At 38.9% G+C, this 19535-nt stretch overlaps 1 long non-coding RNA gene across 1 annotated transcript in view; it reads left to right on the top strand.

The window, feature by feature from the left end:
- The window catches only part of LOC310648818, a 126541-nt gene that overhangs the window by 65558 nt on the left and 41448 nt on the right, over positions 1-19535 (top strand). Inside the window, exon 2 of the long non-coding RNA XR_014494153.1 lies at positions 14240-14344. This is a non-coding gene — a long non-coding RNA (uncharacterized lncRNA). The remainder of the gene's footprint in view (positions 1-14239; positions 14345-19535) is intronic.

Raw genomic sequence — 19535 nt, 5'->3', positions numbered from 1 at the left:
TCTCTCTTATGAGTGGACAATGTCATTTCAAAATATGAGAAGAACATTCATATGATTACAAATATATATTGGCTGAGAATTTTAGGAACTGAGCCCTGTAAGTCGCTTAGGTATTTGGGGAAATCTTGGCTGAATGAAACTAAAGATCACTTGAAGATTTCAGAATCCGTAGTTTCTAGTGAACTGCAGTCATTTGGAGGACAAAATTTGCTTTCTGCATTTCTATGGTCTATAAACATAAATGTGACTAAACATGGCATGATCTTTATCAGATCTTTTGCGCAAATCTACGATAGGGTCACTATGTATAAACTCCTTGCCTGATCTAGGATATGTGGATATTTGCTCATCTGAACCAAATGCCTGGCTGGGAAAACAGCTTTGCAAAAGACTAAAAGTTATGCAAGAGATATAGCATATGAACTGCTAATGGTCTGACTGATTGTACCAGCATTTAATAGGAATTTGCAATTGATAATCTGTGATCATCCAGATGTTGCTAAATGGCAAAACCTATGAGCCCCATCAGCCCAAGAGGAAATATGGTGGGGGTTGAAATCCAATATAATTTTGAGAGTTTCAGACTGCAATGTAACATGTCATCACGGATTAATTTCTGTATTGAGAAGAAGGCAATTTCCTCTGTTTGCTTCTCAAACTAGCATAGTACATCATCTGAAAAAAATGAGATTATATCCAGTGTATTTATGACTCAATCAAGTCTTCATGCTGTAAAATTAGACTATACATATTTTCTTTCTTCAGGTTCTTAATCTAATGTGAATAGAAATATTGATTCATATACAGGAAAAATATTTTCTAGCAATAATAATGACTAATTAAAATTCCACAATCTTTTAGTCAATGTGTCCTCATATTTACTCATAAAGAATTTCAGTGTAGGCTTTCAACCACTATTCCAAATGTTGGAATTTCAGCTGAGATCATCAGACAAGACAACTAGTAGAGCATGATACACATTCTGAGCATTTTTTTAAATTTGGCCATTTTTTTCCTAGTAATCCTAATTATTTCTCAATAATTTCTCATTTCTCAAATATAACTTAATAAATATAAAAGTTTAAATAAAATAAAATGTTCAGTTCTATGGAGATTCTCAGTCATCCAGGCCACGGTTGTCCCAAAGATGCTTTTTCAAAAGGCAACTGGACTTGTTTTTCCTTGAAGACATTTCACTTCTCATCCAAGAAGATTCTTCAGTTCTTCTTTGTCTCCAGAACTGAAGAAGCTTCTTGGATGAGAAGTGAAACATCTTCAAGGAAAAACAAAGAAAGTCTAGTTGCCTTTTGAAGAAAGTACCTTTGGGATTATTGACATAAATTATATTTAAGGAGCAAGTACCCTTTGATTCATACAATATTACATGACTTTATTTGTGTTTGAATACCTAATAATTCCATGTCTGCATTCAAGTGGTTATTTTGATTACCTTTTTTCCCCTTTGTACCACTTTATTAATTATGAAGAGATAGTTAAAAATATTATAAATTGTTAATTAATGGGAAGAAAAATAAAAATCCAGATATTCCTATTCCTTTTCTTGTTTTATCCCCTTCCAGATCAGGTGACGTGTCCCCAACAACCTAGTTGCTGGTAATTTCTTGACTAGCAAATGATCATATCTTCATAATATTATTCAGCCATTGTTGGACATAAATCATATTCTTATTATTGTTATGTTGACATATCGATGGATGGATGAGTCTAGTATACACTAGAGGTTACCAATATAGAAATGCCTAATGCTGCCTGAATGCATCCTTTAAGTTGTTGATTCTGGAATCCTATTCATAAAGAGGATGGCTGGCCAGAGAATTCCACAGCTTCTGGTTTGAGGGCAAGCTAGAAATACAGAAAGTAATTGGATCCTATGAATTCCAAACTTCCTCCAGTTCTACTTCCAGAGAAGACTTCCTTTTACATGCTTCCTGCATATAGCTTTTTGCGGCTTGTAGCAGAGAATCTTCAAGGCTAGATCTTTTCCTTTCAGGATGAACTAAATGGCTTGGGTCCAGACTATCTAAGAGAACACCTGCTGCCGGCATCAACCTCCCATCGTCCTGTGTGCTCCCACAGGGAGGGCCTTCTCTGGGTACTGCCGGTTAAGGAATGCCGGCGGGTTATTCCCAGGGGGAGGGCATTCTCTGTGGCTGCGCCGGCCCTATGGAACCAACTACCCACAGAACTTAGGATGGCCCCCAACCTTCGTTCATTTCGCCAGGACCTGAAAACCTGGCACTTCGAGCTGTCTGGCCCAGACTGAGGAGTTTTTAATTTTTAATTGGATTTTAGATTTTAATTTTTAGGGCTTAAATTTAATTAATTGTTTTAACTGATTTTAATTTTTGTATTTTATGTTTTAATTGCCTTGTAAACTGCCCTGAGTCCTACGGGAATAGGGTGGTATATAAACTAAATAAATAAATAAATAAATAAATAAATAAATAAATAAATAAATAAATAAATAAATAAATAAACTTCTCTCTCCATACCTATGGAAGGAGATTCCAAAACTAAAAGGAGAACCTCCATTGGACCTAAATATTTAACTACCTTTTGTTGGGGGAAGGACTCACCTGAAAGATAATATTAATGGGATCACCATTGGCAGGGACATAGTAATATAATCCACCCGCTCTCCCACAACACATGAGATTTTCACATTTATTTAAGTAGTAGTTTTGGCGCCACAATGAGGACCAGCTTCAGCAATTCTTCTGGCAGCCTGGCAACTGTTCTACATCTTCTATGACATTACATGACTGGATACTATGGGAACAAAATGTCAGCCATCCAACACATAGTGAAAAATATTTGCCATATTTTTCTGGCCAGGGTGGGTTGTGAAGAAAAAGAACTATCTCAGGAATGCTCGTGGGGAAATGCTATATAAAAAAAATATCTTTTCCAGCAGTGCATTTGTACAACTGGAGTGTCAGGTGATTTTTGAGAGTGAGGTCTTTATTTTCCCTGCCTTTTTGGCTCCACTGAAGCTTACCTGAAAATGCAGTTTTCCTGGAAGGGTTTTTTCCCCCCTGAAATGTTTTGATCCTTCAGTGTTTATGAACAGTTCTCCATTGGTCTTCCCTCTCTCCTGCCAATGAACTATCAATTCCCCTTTACAGGCATCTGAATAAAGCAAAGGATTGGTTACAAGGTAAGGTCACTTAGTTAAGCTTGTGACAGGAAGGGTTCTGGAAGCAAGAAAAGCAGTTCAGCACTGCAGACTAAGGTATTTGTCTCCCATGCTGCTCCAATCTTCTTCAGTTATTCTGATCTTGATGACATGGATTTGGCTGTGAGGTTAGGCTGGGGTTTGGTTCAGACTAGGGCCTTTATAGGACCTGACTGGTCATTCTCTGCTTCTTGCTCTTCCCAACCATTCAAGGAAGATAAGCCTTGATCTACCAGAGGTCTTTTAGGATTGTTCCTTCTTCACTAGTCCCCATTCTTTTCTTTGCCTATCCAGATGTTTGCATGCATGGATGTTTCACCTCCCCTCCCCATTCCTCACATTCTCTCCAGTGATATGAAGGTAGGTCCTTTGTATTCTCATTCTCTGTCTCTCTGTCTCTGTCTCTCTGTCTCTCTCTCTCTCTCTTTCGCCTAAGGTATATAGGAATATTATAATAATCAAAGCTATAGGAAACTGGCTGTTCTTTCATTCCTTCCATTATCCTGTAGGTCAGTGGAAACTATCATAAAGAACTGATAGCTCAATCTCCTAGAAGCAATGTTCCTATACTGCAACTTAAATCTGATTTTTAAAAAAAGGAAAGGAAAATGTTTACAGTGCTTTGGGCTGGAGATGGGAAAGCAAAGGGAACGTGCTTCATCCAGCCTGAGCAGACATCAAAAGACACTCGGATCAGCTTCTAAAATTGAGGATATTCATGAATTTAATGGACCAGCATTGGCTCAATTTCAATATTATGAAAAAGCAGCAACAGCTGAGCATCAGAGAGTATACAGAAGGAAATGGCTGTCCAGGCCAGGGATTAGCAACTGGAAGGGAGGTGGTCTGCCAGGCAGCGCAGCCAATCAGAGCTGGGACAGCTATTTGAATAGAATGAACTAGAATGGGATGAAGAGCTGGAGGCCAACTGCTCTGAAGGGTTCTCTGGAGAAAGGACAATGATTGTGAATTGAAGCTATAAACCAGGGTGCATTAGCATGGGTTAGAAGTGGGAGAAAGATTTCACATCATCTGCTCCTGTACTCAGGAAGTAGCAAGAACCCCTTATTTGTAATGACCAAACAGAAAATGCAGAGCTGATCTGAATATTTTTTTTTGCATTTCCCTATTGGTCAGTTGGAAGACACATGGATTGACATAGGCATAGTCCCAAACCATTTGGGTGACCTGAAATTACAATAGTCACAGGTCTACTTCAGACCATTTTGTGAGGGATTGGAGACTAACCACACTGTGAGGGAGAGTTGGCCACCTATTTAATATTTGATTCCTTTGAGATTTGGAAGTATATTTTGCCCCAACAATGAGTAGAAAAATATTGATGAAATGAATGTATCATCTGATAAATGACTGCAATTCTATTTTCCTTACAAAGTATATGAATTTTGCCTTCAACAAGGCACAAATTGGACAGCCTTGTGACTTCTCAAACCAACCCTTCTGCAAATCATTCTCAAGATACATTAAAACCCCATTTTATCATCAGCAATTGCGGGTCTAAGATGTATTTAGCAGGATATTCATTATTTGTGTCCCAGGAGCTGGCAAAGAGGATACATTCAGCCATGCATTGCTCAACCCAATCCAGTCAGTAATTGAGTACAGAGAATGCCATCCACTCAGGTCTCATTTTTTTAAAATTATTATTTAGGCTTGCCAGCCACTGAGTATGTTACCACTTCTTTAGAGAATTAATAGTGCCCAATAAATAACAAACTACCCTTCCTTCAAAAAAAGAAGAGTAGATATGCTTCTAGCACATATAGGCCCAAATGTATGCACTCTCTGCGTTGTTCATATAAATTTGACAGCCTGTATTTGGTAGCTGGCAGAATAGTCTTTCAATACAGTAGCAAAAATTGGCTGTAAGGACAAATTGATTTTTGAATCTATTAACAAAAGCACCGAGAAGTTTAAAATCTTTCATCTCTCCATGGATCAGATCAGTTCAGCTGATGGAGTGTTTATACATTGTTGCAACTGAGTTGATTGAAATGGAGTTAAGAGGCAAGGATATGGCCATGAGACAATTATGCTCAGAAACATAGGATACAGATACACCTACGGGAATATGAGGGCTGAAGTAGGAAGAAAAAAAGGCCTGTTCTTGTAAGGCTGGCAAGAAAGATTTAGAACTCTGAAATTGATCTGCACTGGTTTGTTTTCAGATTCTTGGGATTAAGTTTGGAACATGTTTAATGGCAAAGGTAAGGGAAAAAATAAGGTGTGGTAAGATATATTTTGGGGGTGAGAATATCTGACATACTGACATTCTTTTGAAAATGTGAAAAATATGCCAACCAATTATTTGGGGAAAGTGGGACTTTGAATCTATATCACTACTCTGCCTCTTAAGCAGAGTGATTTCTACTTTTTTTAAAGACTAGACATGCACAGTCCCTTTCAGTATAAATCTCAGAAAAATGGATCACATGTATAATGCACATTATATGTGGAATTCTCCATTTAGGCAGGAGTGCTGGAACTGGCCAATTGTTTTCAGATTAATTATGATAATACATAGCACACATTTAAAGGTTTGCAAATAGTAAAACAGTATTGCTAGATGATATACCATCTAAATGGCAAAGAATACAAAAATACTATGACTAAAAGCACATAAATATATATAAAGCAGATTGTTCAAAAAATTGCTGACCCATCATCAATCAATAATCTTAGGAAAAGATAGCTATAACTATTATTATTATTTTTGATAAAGAGCAGTAGACCACCCACCCACCCAAAAAAATTAAAGAAGAGAAATTGTAGTTTAAAAAAGTTTTTAAAAAAGAATAGAAATGCAGGACATATATTATCATAAATAATACTCAGAAATTTCTACTTATCCCTTTATTTTAAAAGAACTAATGTTTTTGACATTACAACTAAAAAAGGAACCCTCGCTCTTTAAGCATATTTTTTGTAAGCTTACAAAGAGTCCCATGCTCATTTTCCTTTGATGCATCTTTCAGAAGCTGAGTCCAGTCCTGGAAGTGTATTTGCACGTATGCATGCATGCAAGATCGTGCATGTGCCATGAAACTACTCTGACTCCTGTCCTGGTCACACCTCCAGCCATTTACGATGGTCAACAATGAAGACGCCCTTGTCACTGCTACATCTCTTTGGAGATGGAATTCTTTCAAGTGGTCACTGCCGATTCTGAACACTACGCTGTGGAAGCTGTGCATGAATGGAGGGCACCCCTCCAGCTTGCTTGACCCCAACTTTTGTGGAATGGTGTTTACTGTGTCAGGACAGCTGGTTCCTTTGGCATGTAAGACTTCTGGGTTTGCTCTGACAGCTTCCAGCCAGCTCTTTCCTGACTGGCCAAGCAGTCGTCATGCTTGCGATGCAGCTGTCTTGGAGATGAAGAAGCTACTTTGGGGGTGCCAGCCAGTCTGACGGCTTTGCAATAAGAGACTGCCTGGATCTGTAGTGGGCTTTTGGAGAGGAGAACTTGTGTTGTTCTTGTTGTTGTAAGCAAAGAAAGGCTGTCTGGAGCTTGTGGGTGTCATGGCTTGAATGAAGCAGAATCCTTTCATTCAACCACGTCTTGGTAAATAACAGCTGACGTTGTAATGTGTCCAAAGGTGACTAGCACAAATCAGAACCAAAGGCAGTCCTGGGGTGGGATGTCTTCTTCCAAACGTCTCGTTTTGACAATGAGAAAGAACTATATTATGTTGTAAAAGAGAGGGTCATTGGGTTTCTCTGATCCTTTTGCAAACTGTAGTTCAGCAATATCTGAAAGGCCATCCCAACCCTGAACTAGGGTTTGGATGCATGCAAACAATTCTTATAGTGGTTTGATATGTATATATGTGATGTATGTGATATATGAGCAGATTTAAACTGAAATTGTTTCTCTATCTAAAATTCTAAATCTATCTAAAATATCTTAATCTGAATATTTAAAAGCAAAATGTTATATACCCTTCCATTTTGAAAAATATAACTTTTTCACAGAATAAAGCATATATTTATTAGCTAATTTAATTTAGAGTCTCCCTTTCCACCAATGAATGCTGCTCAACATACTCCAGGCAGCTGAAAATCATAATTGCAATAATTTTAAAAAAAATAGGATCTGAAATTTAAACAGGACTAGACATTATTATGTTCAAAGGTGACCACCACAAATCAGAACTGAAGGCAGTGGCGGCACAATGGTTAGAAAGCAGTACTGCAGGCAAACTGTGCTGACTGCCAGCAGTGTGATCCTGACCAGCTCAAGGTTGACTTAACTTTCCATCCTTCCAAGGTTAGTAAAATAAGGACCCAGATTGTTGGGGGCAATAGGCTTAGAGAGAGTGTAAAGCACTGTGAAGCGGTATATAAGTCTAAGTGCTATTGCTATTATACAACCATATTGGAAGTGGGTAGCACTAATCAATTCAACAGTACATCTTAGGCTTTCCTTCACTTAGCAAGGAATAAGATTTTCCTTGTTAGGGAAGACAATAGAGACTATGGGCCATATTATATTCTTTAGCAGGAGTTCCAAGGCTAGAAGTTCTTCCAAAAAGCTTCTCTTCTTTAACATGTCACCAAAGATATATTTAACAGTGGTGGGATCAAAAGAAGACCCTTCCTTCCTTCCTTCCTTCCATCCATCCATCCATCCATCCATCCATCCATCCATCCATCCATCTACCCATCTATCCATTCTTCTACAGTCTGCCATAATTTCATGGAATGGAAGAATTCGAATAATATTTTTCATTTCTTCCATCAATTCTTTTCTTGCTGCCAAAAATAAAAAAAATCTGTTAAGGAAGCAGATAGGGAGTAGCTGTACAAAATCTAGAAGCTTCAGTATGGAAGTATCTTAGAGCCTTGGTGGAGCAGTGGGCTAATGCCTCCTTAAGTAACACCAGCTGCCTGCCATTAGTGCAGGTTCGAGTCCCACCAGGCTCAAGGTTGACTCAGCCTTCCATCCTTCCGAGGTAGGTAAAATGAGGACCCAGATTGTTGGGGGCAATTAAGCTGACTTTGTAATAATGCCGCTTGGGGTGTGTGTGTGAAAGCCCTAATAAGCAGGCATATACATAGAATGAAGGCTACTGCTAAGCTTGTAAGCCGCCCTGAGTCTTCGGAGAAGGGCGGGATATAAATGGAATTAAAATAAAAAATAAAATAAAAAACTTATATATCAAGAGTTTTCTCTATTGTACTGTGTGCCACCAGTTATACCTCAGTCCAGTTATTTCATCCTGCAAGCTTATATATAACCTTTTTACATTTTTATTATCAGATTTATATCCTGCTTTTTTGCTTTTGTAAGCACCAAGTCTATTATTCTGCTACATGTTCTCTTACCTGAGAATACATCGCATTAAACATAACGGGTGTAGTTTTGAATAGTCTCCTTGGGATATGTCATCTTTTGGTACTTACAGCATTCTGTGCTATTTGTCAGACATGGCATTCCTAACATCTCATTATTATGACAGCCTTAAGGGACATGGTGGCACAGAGGCTTAATGACCCTGGATGTGCTGAGCAATTGCCAGACTCTGGTGGTTCGAGTTCAGCTTCGTGGGACAGGGTGAGTTCCCATCGCTTGTCCCTAGCTCCTGAAAGCACTGTTTGTGAGTAGGTAGAAAGATACCGCTATTTCGGTGGTGGGAAACTGCTGGCTGCATTCTGCATGGGGAACTAGAACCTGCATTGGATCTGTCCAGATGCAATCAGTGGAGGAAGGTCCTGGATGAGCCAACTTCCTCTGAGAATGCTGCAGACTAGCTGGTGTGAAGCTAGTTTGCTCTCTTGTGATGCACTACTGCAACAAATGTTCCAGCGACTGGCAGCTGCCAGCACTTCTCCTATGTGCATTGTAGCCTCCCTGGCCTTGATGCCCTACACTAAATAAAAAAAATGACAGCCTTCCCCAATCCATAGGGACTTGGTGGTAAAGAGGCTAAAAACTCCTAGTGTTTGGCCTTGCTCTAATTGCAAAACATCTGGAAAATTGTGTTCTCAGAAGATCTCGAGAGCACCTGACGATTTCAGTGCAATTTGTGCGATGATGGACTTATTTAATTATTGGCCTAGTGGTTAAAGTGCTGCCCTAGAAATCAGAAGACTGCGAGTTGTAGTCCCACCTTAAGCTTGAAAGCCAGGTGGGTGATTTTGGGCCAGTCACTTTCTCTCAGCTCACCTCACCTCACTTCACCGAGTTGTTGTTGTTGTTGGGAAAATAGGAGGAATTAAAAATGTTAGGGATGTTTGCTGCCTTGGGTTACTTATAAAATAACAAGAGTGGGATAAAAACCAAATCAATCAATAAATACAGATACATGGAGTAAAAGAGAAAGAGTGGGCTGCTGATTTAGAAAGATACTGATTTAGAGCATCAAGTTACAGGAAGTTTTTGCCTGATGGGATAGTTACTTCCTAGTAATTATATACCTACTTCCTCTACACTACAGTATAGAGACCTTACTGTCCCGGACTGTGAAAGATTACACTTGCTGGGCACTCCCTTTGGTGAGCTTTACATGGTTCTAGCATCCAACCTAAAACAAAGGCTCCTTTTCTGAACAGCATGAGGGAAATTGTTGTCTTGCCTCCAAGGATAGAGTGTGTCTGCCTTCTTTCGCTAAGGATATTTATTTTTCCTAAAGCCCCTGGCATTCAGGCAGCCTTAACAGCTGGTTCTAGTACTGTGCTGTAATTGAACAGGTTTACTGTCTTTTTCTCCCTTCTACTGAAACAATGAGCTTTGCATTCGGAGGGGAACAGGAGGATGAACACTTAAGCGATTGGACTAACAAAAGCAACACGTCGATGGTTTAAACAAGAGGCCAGTTGGTTGGGCATTTGAGCCTAATATTCACAGAACATTAGCCCAATACAGAAGGCCTGGCTTTAATCCACAGCTTGTTGCCAGGTGGCATAGAAATTAATCTTTGCTTTACTCGGCGCATTAGTTGTGGTATTTTTAAAGGCTTGCACACCAGGGAGGCAAGCACGAAGCAATCTCTACTTGTTCTTCTATTTACTGCCTTTGTGGCACTATGTCTGACAGTGCTTCTTTTCTTTTTAAAAGCTTGCGTTCTACCAACTCTACAGCATTCTGTAGCCTCCGGAGATATTTTCTCTTCTGTAACTCTGCCCTTTACAAATAGAAGAAGAAAGAGTTCATTGGAAGAGTGGACAATAAGTAACCCCTTTCAAATCCAACCAGTTCCAAACCCAGTTTTCCCATACATCAGTTTCCAAACAAATCATAGGAAATAATTATATTTGGCCAATATATAAGTGACTCCAGCAAAAGCCAATACAATGTAGATTTAGTTACAGGTAATCCTTGACTTACAACAGCTCATTTAGTGCAGAGGTCTTCAAACTCGGCCCTTTTATGACTCATGGACTTCAACTCCCAGAATTTCTCAGCCAGGCATGCTGGCTGAGGAATTCTGGGAGTTGAAGTCCATGAGTCATAAAAGGGCCGAGTTTGAAGAGCCCTGATTTAGTGAGTGTTCAATGTTACAATGGCAGTGAAAAAAGTGACTTATGACCGTTTTTCACACTTATGACCATTGCAGCTTCCCCATGGTAGTGTGATCAAAATTCTGATGGTTGGTAACCAACTCATATTTATGACAGTTGCATAAATATGTGATCCCAGGGCCATGTGATCCCCTTTTGAGATCTTCTGACAAACAAAGTCAATGGGGAAGCCAAATTCACTAAACAACTGTGTTACTAACTTAACAACTGCAGTGATTCACTTAACAACTCTGGCAAGAAAGATCATAAAATGGGAAACTGACTTAACAACTGTCTCACTTAGCAACAGCATTTTTGGGCTGAGTTGTGGTCGTAAGTCAAGGACTACCTGTATACACCAAAAGTTATTTATTACTACACTTAATTACATAGAAGCATAGCCCTCAAAATCACAGACACTATGTTTCAATGTTCCTGTGGGGAGTTCAAAGTGATGTGCACATCCACACACTTCATTATACACTTACCACAACCTTGTGAGATAATTTCTACTGAGAGACTAGCCTAAGTTAGAGAGTGGGGCTTGAATTTGTGTTTCAGATCCCTGGCCTGAAATCCCAAACCACACTGACTGATTTAAGCAGGACTTTTCTCTTGTTCTTAGTTACAGGGGTCTAAGCACATCCTACAATCCCCAGTCTACAGAAGCTATGCAAGAGTGGAATTCTGCTGTTGCATTTGGACCATATTCTTGGCCTCAGACTAGATCAAGCAATTCATACATGCATGTACTGGCAGATTAACTATTGAATCTCTATGACTAAACTTTTGCCCATAGCTTGTCTGATTTCTTGTTCAGTACAGTCTCGTAAGGTGTCGTCTAATTCTCATATTTCTTTAATTTTGGAATGGCAACAAGCCAACAGTGTTGCGTTCTTTGATATTCTAGTGAACCTTTCTTCTATCACCTCTTGCTTGTAATAAGAGCTGCTGTTTACTTTGTGCCATAGACCCACAAAGAGCTAAAAGCCAAATAGTTATTAGTTTAATTTAAAAGCAGTGTCTCCATCAATTCCATATCCCACAACGAATAACATGAATATCTACAATGCATGATAAATTTCTTTTCTAAAATAATTTTTATTAAAGTTCTTTATTAAAGATGTTTTCATATATTTCAAGACAGTTAAACTTCAAATTAAATCGGAATAAAGATAAGTAATAAGAAAATAAAAAAATGTCAAAAAAGAAAAAGGGAAGGGAAGGGAAGGGAAGGAAAAATTCTAAAGAAGTTTCATTTTCCTTTTTTGTTGAAATTAAGAAATGGTTTCTTTCTTATAAAATGCTTTTTGTTCTGAGGCCCATAAAGGAATTTTCACCACAGTTTGAGTGTCATGGTTCCAATAGATGAGACCAATAAAATGAGAACTACAAGGCAAGAGGTTTCCTTAAAGAACATATTTATTGGCTACAACATATTTATTGGCTACAAAAGATCAGCACATTCAAAAGTGAAACCAAGACTGAAGTTTACCCCCAAAGGTTACAATGTTACAAAGTTGATTTTCCTACCCCAGTAATATGTCATAAATCACATTTCCCAATGGGTGGGTTTTCTAACAGAACCTTCAGCCCGCCAAAACTCGGGCAGCAATGACCTTGGTTCCCACGGAACAATTTATTGTTTTGACTAAGCTAAAAGAATACTCATTCCCCCTCCCAACTCTGTGGCAACTGAAAACAAAGGAAAAATAGCTTCAGCTAAGTTCGTTTCCAGTGTTGACATTGGTTTATACCTGATCCATATTCTGAAAATGGCATGATTCTTAAAAATCTATATTAACCTTAATTTCATCATAACCATAGAAAACCATGCCACCTGAACCTCAGATTATGCCATTCAAATTCTTTTTTAAAAAGATTTTTTAACCAGAGTTTATTATAACATAAAATGCTATTAGAAACAAAAATCAAAATAGTTGGAGAAGGAAAAAGAGAAAGAAGTGAAAAAGAAGTAGTGACTTCTGACTTTTTTCAATGCAGTAGAATACAAAAAAAAGTTACATCGTCAACCTTTTGTTGCAAGCCATTTCTATAACAACAAGGTCATTCTAATTGTTGAAACCTAAAATTAAAGCTTCATATATATTTTTTTTCAATTTCAAGTACAACATCCAGAAGTGGCTTGTTTCTAGATGGAAACAAACTAGATAAATTCTTCTCTTTAATTAGAACGGGCAATTTTGCCATCTCTGCCAACTCCATCACCTTTATGAAAATTAATGTGTCCTTCCACCACAAGCTTCTACTTTTAAAACACTTATTTATTTATTTGTTTGTTTGTCTGTCTTTCTGTTTGTTTATTTATTGCATTAGGTGTCTATACAGCCCATTTCACCTAACTGTGTTATATAGACTTCTTAAGTGATATTGAGCTTGCTTTAGTTTGGTATGTATATTATTTTATAGAGTTTATATTAGGAATATGTTTTACTAATACCGCATTACTATGTTCTGTAAGTTATATAATGCCTTTAGAAAGCATTTTATGATGCATTTAATTAATTGCATAAATACCAAATAAATTAGAAGTGTATAAAGAAGCTGAGCTTAAGGTGTTCAATACCATATAATTTTTCCCAAACTGACAGAAACCTTTGAAGACACTAAAATTTAGCACATGGAAATGGCAAACATTTGTTGCTGCAGTTCTCCAAAGAAACATGAACTGTTCCCACTGTACTTTCCTAGGTGTCCCATAAGGCTTTTGAGGAAAAAAAAAATCCAACAGAACAAAACAAAACACAACATCCTAGGAAACCAAAAACTGGATGAATTCAGTAAGATAATTAAGAAAGCCAGTTCTTTATTTGAGATGTAGTTTGTTTTGTGTCTATTCTCTCTGGGTATCTTATGACAGGGCTTTTCAACCAGTGGTACAGGTACCACCTGTGGTACATTGGCGCCTGGCAGGTGGTACGCGACCATCCTAGGAAAGTGGTAGCGGGGAAAGGGAATGAGCTGAACTGATGGAAGCACCGCACAAGCCTGAGCAAGAGATGGCTGGAGCTGCAGGGCTGTCGGGGCTTAGCGAAAGTGCCAGGATCAGCGCCAGGCTCCAGCTGGAGCTCGGCGCTGATCCTGGTGCTTCTGCTGAGCCAAGAAGAAGCGCCGATCAGCTGGAATGTTGCAGCATCTCCAGGGTCTTGTGATTTATATTCAGATGCTTGGAAACTGATTTATATTTATGACGGTCACAGTGTCCCAGTGTCATGGGAAGTGACCAAAACCTGCTGCAACCACCCAGCAGAGGGGGAAAAATAAACCACCCCACCCCACCCCCACTGCCAATCCTCAACAGAAATGCTCACAACAATGAAAACCTTGGATAGGAGGAAGAGCGCCGCTGGGCAGGCAGGCAGGTGTCTTGCTCAGCTGTGGCTTGGGGGGCACTATTTTCAGTGCCATTGTAACTTCAAACAGTCACTAAGCGAACTGTTGTAAGTCGAGGACTACCTGTACTTCAACACTTTTTTCCTTTTTTGGGGGGGTGTCATTAAGTTTTTGACACCTTGCTAGGCGACCGGTGGTACTTGGATGTTGCCATATCCTAAAAGTGGTACAAAGGGTGAAAAAGTTGAAAAGCCCTGTCTTATGAGACTGTTAGTTGGAAGGTTAGCCACCACCTGTTTGTTTGTTTGTTCAGATGATTCTCTGACCCACTGGCCACATTACCTCTCCCTGAGGCCTTGCTATCTTTCACAAGCTCAGGCATCTGGTCTGAAGAAAATGAAGAGAAGTTCCCTAAATAGCTACTTCATAATGGCCTTATGATCTGCCCCCTTCCTGATAGCCTCTCAAATTGAGGGATGATTAATTGTATTATATATTGTTTACCCACATACTGCTTGCATGTTTTCTGATGAGATCTTCCAACAGTGTCACTTTCACTTCATTCCTCAGGTCTCTTTTCTAATCGGAGACAGGAGGGCATTGTTTTCGTCACAGCCCATCTTCCTGCCCAGAGCTGGTTGCTTTTGGATGGGGACAACATCAAAGTGAGAAGAAAGCTCAATAAATAGAATATATTTATTGTCATTGTGTATCTCAACAAAATTAAGTGCTGTCCACAGTGCACACTACACACAAGTAACCACAAGTAAAAACATACATTATATACACACATCCTTCACATTGTATTCACCATTGTGTTGCCCCTAATATTGCACTTCAGTGTTGCACTATACCTCAGGTCTGCAACCCGCGGCTCCGGAGCCGCATGCGGCTCTTTCAGCCGTCTCCTGCGGCACCCAGTCCTCTGCCATGTGCAGTCTCCCCCCCAAAAAAGTGGGAGTAAAAAAGTTAAACCAATCAATTCAAATATGCAGGGTAGGTGCATATCTCGCCTTGGCTCCACTCTTCAGTCAAACCCTGTTCTGCGCATGCACATATGTACGCGCATGCGCACACATTTTTTTGCGGCTCCTAGTTTTTCCTTTTGTGAGGGAACCGGTTCTGAGTGGCTCTTTCACTGTTTCAGGTTGCTGACCCCTGCACTATACAATAGTATTTAATACAGTTACAGATCTGGGATAAAAACTATTTTTCATCCTATTTGTCTGTTTTTGTTATCCTGTACCATCTGCCAGATGGTAATAGTTCAAAGAAAGAATGTCTGGGATGAGATGAATCTTTAAGAATGTTTTGAGCTTTCCTAAGACAGCAGGAACTGTACAGTTTGTCCAGGGCAGAGAGGGCAGCTATTAATGGTAATAACCCTCTGGTGTGCTTTACTATCTGCTACTGTGCAGCTAACATGTCAGAATCCATTTATATCATATTCATAAATGTATGTTTAAAACATTATCCCATGGATTCTGCCATCTCCCGAGGAGGAAGGAACAAATGTGGATCCAGCCTGCCTTAGGCATTTCAAAGATTCAGAGAAGCCTTTTGAACTGGGGGAACAAAAGGGAGGGCTAGGATAGGAGGCATCTGGCTTATGTCTCCTTTGAAGGAAAAGAGCAATAACCATAAAATCCAAAGTTCCTTTTCCCACAAAAGGGATGACACGAGGTAAATGATGGGGGGGCTGACCAAATGGGGTTAGGGAAGGGGGGTTGAACAGGGAACTCTTTATAAGGTTTCAATTTGTAGAACAATATTAGATCCTGTCTTGTATTCCCACAGCCAAGCATGTCAGAGTAAAGATTTCTTTTTGGACTAGAATTGGCTCCAAGAGTTTTGTCTTCCTAAGACGTGGTTTGGGCTGGGTCCTGACATAGCAAACTACACACTAATGCAATAGGTTAGAATGCTCTATATGGGGCAACGGTAGAAGGTCACCATCAGTTTTTCATTCAGTTGTTGTTTTCTGAGAAGTCTCAAGAAATATAATCTCTGCTGGGCCTTCTTAACCAATACTATAACAATGCTATAACTCAATAGCTCCTGGTGCAATGCTGAGATTTCTAGCTCTACTCCACCCCAGGACTCTGTCATTAGAAAAGAGCCGGCGCTGGATAGGAAGTTCAAGCCCTATTCAACATCTGTCAAAAATTCTCATTCCCATGTACAATGCCTTAATCTTAGATTGTCTCTACAACAGAAGAAGGTTGGCCTTCTAAAATGAATATGATGCAGATTGAATAGTGAAGTCCTTCATTCTGAGACCATTTAAAAATCAACTTCCACTTTCAGTTATTTGCATTTGAGTCATTTACAGAGATGGGCATTCTTGTAGCATTTAAAGGGAGAAAACTTTTAATATTTCCTTTGTGTGTGTTTTTTTTTAAGTTCTCTTCCACTGCAAAAGAAGCTTCTTCTTTTTTTCAGCTTTATGCTCCTGGTAATTTCTTCCAAGTTTGCCTTGCTGGATTTTTAAAGTGGAAGTGTCCGTGACGTTATTGGTGACAATGTTGTTGTTACTGCTTTCCACCACTGGAAAGTCCCACTCTTCCCTAAAAGAACTCTTAGAAGGTATTTTCCCAAAATGTTAGCCAGGAATGATTAATGATCCCTTTCTCTTACTGAAATTTGTTCCAATATATCTGCTTGAAATGTAGTAGGCTTTATGTCTGCAAAAGGGAAAAGGAGACCTACAAATATCATCTGTTACTTTTGAGTACTGTAATCCACTTCACTTCACCAAACTTTAACTAAACATGCCATCTACTGGGATCTAGGAAGTAGATCTTTTAAAAGAGACAATTTGCAGCTGAGGGTTTAAATGAGGGGTCCATGGTGCTCTCTGAGCTTGGTTGTTTTCTTGCAAACATGTCATAACTCAAACTCGGTAGCATCATTCGTGCTAATTGCTAGTTGCAAAACAAAAACAAAAAAAATCAATCAATATCAGAGAGTTTATATAGTTATATCCGTGCGCCTTTGGCATCTAGTCATGCCAGCCACATGACCACGGAGACGTCCTCGGACAAGCGCTGGCTCTTCGGCTTTGAAACGGAGATGAGCACCGGCCCCTAGAGTCGGAAACGACTAGCACGCATGTGCAGGCGAACCTTTACCTTTACCTTTATATATTGATTATATACCATCATGGTCAGCTCTTAGTGATCACGTAGTGCTGGAGAAAATTCCTGAGAACTCCTAAGAATATCATAGATAGCTAAGGAAAGAAACTGATGGATCATCAAACAAATCAACACCGAGTTTTCACTGGAGACACAAATGACCAAGCTCAAATTATCTTATTTGGATACGTAACACGAACCCTCATCCTCTGAAAAAGACTCTAATCCTGGAAAATATGGAAGGTGACAAGGTGGATGAACTCACACACTTACAGTGAATGCACTGTTGAAAGACCTGAAGATCAGGTTAGGACTTTTGTCATGGAGAATACCTATGTGGTTACTAGGAGCTGATACTGACTTGAGGGCACCTAATTAATCAATTAATTTCACTTTTGCTGTTCATACTTGCTATTCCATTCGATCAGGCTGTTACATACATTTAGATATTTTAAAGAGGATACAATTAACTAATTTCCATATGAAAAAGTTTACATAAATAAAAAACAGCCATACAGCAAAATCCTTGGAAGGTTTTCTTAAAAATAGTTCCTCATTTGGAATGACAATATATTTTGTTAATATTTCCCCTAAATATAAACAAATTTCCCCAATTGTGAATTTAGGCATAAGAAACCATGAATCCCAACAAGGATTCTTATTTTTGAGCTACAGTTTACTCCTGATTCATCTGTGCAAGCTTCCCATTGCAAAACAAAGGGGATCATGGATAGAGAATCAACCAAACATATCTAAATAAAAAGAAGGGGAGTGCTTGTGAAAGAATCCATCTTTCTCCAAGTAGCTGTACTAACTATATTCTCTTTTTCTTCTGTGGCTCCCTTTGCAGTCCCTTGTGCCTGCACACTATTCTTTTGTCCTTCATCAGTCTTGTTCTTAGTTACAGATGGAAAATATTAGCGCCAGTTTACAAAACATGGCCCAGTTTCCTTTAACACTGCACAGGTTGGACAAATCTGTCATTTGAGTAGGGTATCTATTCTGCAGCCAATTTTGTAATCTACAAGCAATGTGACCCTAAGAAAGGAATCCTGGGTTAGCAGCCAAGCTTGGAAAATCCCTGTTTAGCACAATTGCTGCCAAAACGATCTCACTCGATATTCATTTTGGATTTGGTGGAACTTCTGAACAATGCATAGTGATAATACCAGTTTGGGAGTTAACTTGTAATGGCCCTAAGATAGATTTGGACAAGGCATAGCTTCATAAGATTTGTGAGTGATTTTTTTAAAGTTCACTTTGTTTAAACTTTTAGTTTAATTTTTATGACTAGATCAAACCAGTCAGTCCTAGAGGAGATCAATCCTGACTGCTCTTTAGAAGGCCAGATCCTGAAGCTAAAACTCAAATACTTTGGCCACCTAATGAGAAGGAAGGACTCACTGGAGAAGAGCCTAATGCTGGGAAAGATCGAGGGCAATAGAAGAAGAGGACGACAGAGAATGAGGTGGCTGGATGGAGTCACTGAAGCAGTAGGCGTGAGCTTAAATGGACTCCAGAAGATGGTAGAGGACAGGAAGGCCTGGAGGAATGTTGTCCATAGGGTCGCGATTAGTCGGACACGACTTCGCAGCTAACAACAACAAATCACAACAAGAATAAAAATTTATTTAAAACATAAAAAGACCAATTTAGACTTGCAGTCCCTAGCATGTAAGTGAGCTCAACTCATTTAGTTATTTTAAAAGATAAGTTCAGTCAGTTCCAAATATTATTCTTATAAATCTCAGCATTTAACTTTTCATTTAAATCATATGGTATTACGAATAAACAGTACAATTATTTTTTACTGTAATACTTAATTTGAAAAATAGTACATTTTTCTAACTAACCGCCCTAATAGTTTAGGAAACAATATTCAGAAATAATTCTTGGGAATACATTTCCTTTAATAGGGAATAATGTTATTTTTGAGTTATTGATTTTGCACATATTTCCAGGTCTGTTTGCTATAGCATATATTATTTGCTTGGATTATGGAAGCAAAGGTCAACTATAATACTGGAATATAATATATTCCACATGAGTTGTATGCCATTCTTGAGTAGTTTATCTACACAAATATCAATAACCACTCAAAGTCTTTATCCAATATCCATTATCCTATTGAAGTTACCTTGGAGTGAACTTGAGTTCCTACATATGCAGGAAATGCTCTATAAGACGCCCACTAGAAGGCAGACTGTAAATGGTTATTTTACAATTGACATTCCAATGTAATTCCAATCTAATTTAAATCTTCTAGAATTGCATATGATATTTCACAATCACAAAACTATCCACAGAACTGCTCCATATGTTGCAGC

This window comes from Vipera ursinii, assembly GCF_947247035.1.
Source record: "Vipera ursinii genome assembly, chromosome: 1".
NCBI lineage: Eukaryota > Metazoa > Chordata > Lepidosauria > Squamata > Viperidae > Vipera > Vipera ursinii.
The sequence above is the reverse complement of the archived record's forward strand: the minus strand, read 5'-3'. Positions and strand labels throughout refer to the sequence as shown.